General features: G+C 36.2%; 1 non-coding gene across 1 annotated transcript; it reads right to left on the bottom strand.

Moving 5' to 3' along the window:
• Positions 1-481: 481 nt before the first annotated feature.
• Positions 482-586, bottom strand: LOC116628290. Its single transcript, XR_004298604.1, has one exon. It is a non-coding gene; the product is annotated as a U6 spliceosomal RNA (small nuclear RNA).
• Between the last annotated feature and the right edge of the window lie 2,839 nt (positions 587-3,425).

Here is a 3,425-nt window from a genome sequence, read left to right as displayed (position 1 = left end):
GAAGTGAAAAAATAACCCCCAGGAGTGGTCTTTTCTAAGTTCTATAATCTAGCTTTTTAGAACCACCATGTAATAAAGATTTAGAACACAGCACCTAAACTTCTTGCTTTCCCTGCAAATAATTTTTTGTTATTGGGATTATGTTTGAAATAATGCAAATCCTGTTTTGTCTTCCAATCTAATTTCTCTGAAAAGTTCTCTCCAAGACAGTTAGGTTTTATTTTCACCAACTTTTAGCAACTTACCTTATTGCATTTTTCCATAGAAACATTATAAATAATGGTTAGGTTCAAGATACAGTTGTCCATAATTACATATTTACAAACTAAGAGCAAATAATTATAGCTTCACACACTGGGTTATAGGATTCCTAACAAAAATTAGGAATTTTTGAAATTAGAAACCTAAAAAAAAAGATGTTTGAGGTTTCCCATATTTGCCTGACAGAATGAATGTAAGTTCTGTATCTGTACCTAGTCATTCTTTGTGTGATTCCTTCATGAATTTGCATGTCATCCTTGAGCAGAGGCCATGCTAATCTTCTCTGTATTGTTCCAATTTTAGTATATGTGCTGCTGAAGTGAACATCCTTTGTATGATTCCTATAATGGCTTACAGTTTTTCTAACTCTCCCATGCATTATTTTGTTGGGCCTACACAACATTTCAATGGTGGTAGGTAAAGCAGATATTATACCCATCTTGAGAGATGAAAAAATTGAGGTTCAGAAGCCATTCCTCAAAAAAATAAGGGAAGGAAGATAGTTAATGAAGTTAGAACTTTAGAAGTTGTGCTGACTCTTTTTCTTTTAATGTGAGTTCTTTCCACTACTATTTTGAGTGCTCTAAAAGGTTATTAGTTAGGAATACAATGAACTTATAATATTAAAAATAGTAGACAAAAAGGCCTATGGGGAGAGGAAGTGAGAGAAAATGAAATACAAAGAGTAACAGACAGAAATAAAGATACAGGTTAAAAAGAGAAAAATCGAGAGAAATTTTAAAAGAACAAAAGTAGGAAGAAAGTTGAAGGCAAGAGATTGAGTTCAAGGCAGGAGAAGAAAAAAGAGTAAATGAATATAAATAAAGCTGAGAAAGAGAGGTAAAAGAAGTCTACAAAACAGTCACAAATTAAAAAAGGAAAAAGAGTAAGAAAATATAGGAAAACTAAGAAAACAAAATAATACTTGAAATGATTATCTGTCTAAAGACTTAGTGGCTTACACCACAAGGCAGGTATCCTAGGAATTCTACTCCAGGATCAAGGGCATTTTTTTTTAATAGATATAGTCAAAGCAAACATTAAATTACTTTTGCAAAATACCTAAATTTCTAGCTTGTCTACAACTCATGGCCCAGGATAGCCACAACTGGTAATCCATCTTCTAGCTTTTTTACACAGGAAAAAAAAAAAATTCAGAGTTAAAGGTTTTGGGGCTTATGGGTTAGAACTGGGATATTTCCCATCAAGAGTGCCATGAAGTAAGGAGCTATGGAGAAGAGAGACAACGCAATGCCCACTGAAAGGAAGGGTGGTCTTTTAAGATTCAATTAACTGTGCAGACTCAGATGATGATCCCAGCCTTCACCAGGCTACTCAGCGGGACATAAGGCAGGAAGCACAGCTTGCCACTAGGGCAGCATCAACCATCCCTCTTCTGTGACAGTAGTCCTCAAAGTGGTCTATGCAGGTGTCTAAGGTGCCACCCAGGAACTATTCTCTTTGGCCTCCCATAGGCTACATACAGAAGTTGCTTGGAGTTAGAATCCCCAGGAGCCAAAATATCCTGTAAGAACTCCACACACATAACCTGCAGGGATCCTATAAGGAACATGCCCAAATACATGGTCACTACATTCAGGGAAGCCCAAAGATAAGGCTTTCTAACAGGTATTTATAGTTCTCCCAGTTCACATGCAGTTTACCAACCAAGAATCATTCTTCCTTTCATTTTCTTATTTTTTAATTAATTAAGTAGTTAATTAATTATTAATTAATTTAGAAAGAGAAGGGGTCTGTGGGGGAGGGGGAGAGGGAGAGAGTCATAAGCAGACTCTGTTCTGAGCATGGAGCCCAACGCGGGGCTCGATTTCATGACCATGACATCATGACCATGACATCATGACCAGAGCTAAAATCAAGAGTCAGACACTTAACTGACTGAACTACCCAGGCACCCCAAGGATCATTCTTAAGTAAAAGGAATGTTGTCAAGTGAGATAGCACGTTTAATCAGAACTAGAAAATCACCTGAAGGCCAAATTCTCATTAAAAACTGAAGGTTTTTTTGACTCTTTCCCAGAGACACTCAACCTAATCAAAGCAGTAGTCAGTTAGCTGGAAACTGTGAGAAGACTATATCCTTACCTCCTACCTTCAAGCCTACCCTAGAGCATATTAGTTGGTCAGAAATATTTTAGTACAAAGGTGGTCCTTTAAAAAAGCAGTATCTTCTGACAGGAAAGAAAGATATAAAGTTTAAACCTTTAATGTTTCTAATGTCTCCTAGGTTGACAATGATTCTAGAGAGAGCCTCATCTCAGGCTGAATTGCAATATATGCTCAATATCTCTTTTGCTATACAGTTATCATACCTGGATTAGTTCTCCCTAATGTTCTTATTACTGTTATCACTTCTTCTCCCTTACTCTACCTCCCAAAGCCCCATCCCTATAATAAAATTAATGAAAAATGTATTCTTCATCCAAACACTCATACTAATATGCCAGTTTTGATTTCTTTTTAGTGCAAACTCCAGGACCTATTGGTAAGTTTCCTGTATATACACCAATTCATATATATTACTCAAATTCATAATAGGTAGCATAACATTTTTCTAATAATAATTATAGTAGTTTGTCAGTATACATTAGAAGACTGTTCCAAAGCAAAGATGCAATAGAGAGAATCTGGGGGAGGACATAAGAAATGAGAAAGAAAACAAAAGAAGGATGGCCAAGAGAGTGAAAAAAGGTGACATGAGAGAAAAAAAGATGGGGACAATGAAGGAAAGGAATACAATAAAGATTTCACTTCAAACACCTGTTGTAGTAAACGGCAAGCATGAAATGGTTCTCCCTCCAACTAAAACAGGGTTACAAGTCTCCTAGGGGAAGATCTGATTCTTATGGTGAGGATACAGTCCAATAAAAATATTTAATCTTGAAGATTGGGATTTAGTGATTCTGGGAAGTTATTTAACTGTTCTCCTTTGGAAAACATCAGTGGTATGTGTGTTTATCATATTCAACAACCACAGTAATTTATGTTTGTTTCTATTTTTAGTGCAATATACTGGGCCCAGTGGTAAGTCACTTATCTATCTTTTTCCTCTGGTGTTCTTTGATCTTCTACAGTGTATAGAGGGCCTGTCCCCTGTCCCAAATGTTACCTATTACCATAAGGACAGTGGTTTTAGACATGTT

This window comes from Phoca vitulina, unplaced genomic scaffold (assembly GCF_004348235.1).
Source record: "Phoca vitulina isolate PV1807 unplaced genomic scaffold, GSC_HSeal_1.0 scaffold116, whole genome shotgun sequence".
NCBI lineage: Eukaryota > Metazoa > Chordata > Mammalia > Carnivora > Phocidae > Phoca > Phoca vitulina.
This window is presented reverse-complemented; position numbering and strand designations above follow the sequence as displayed.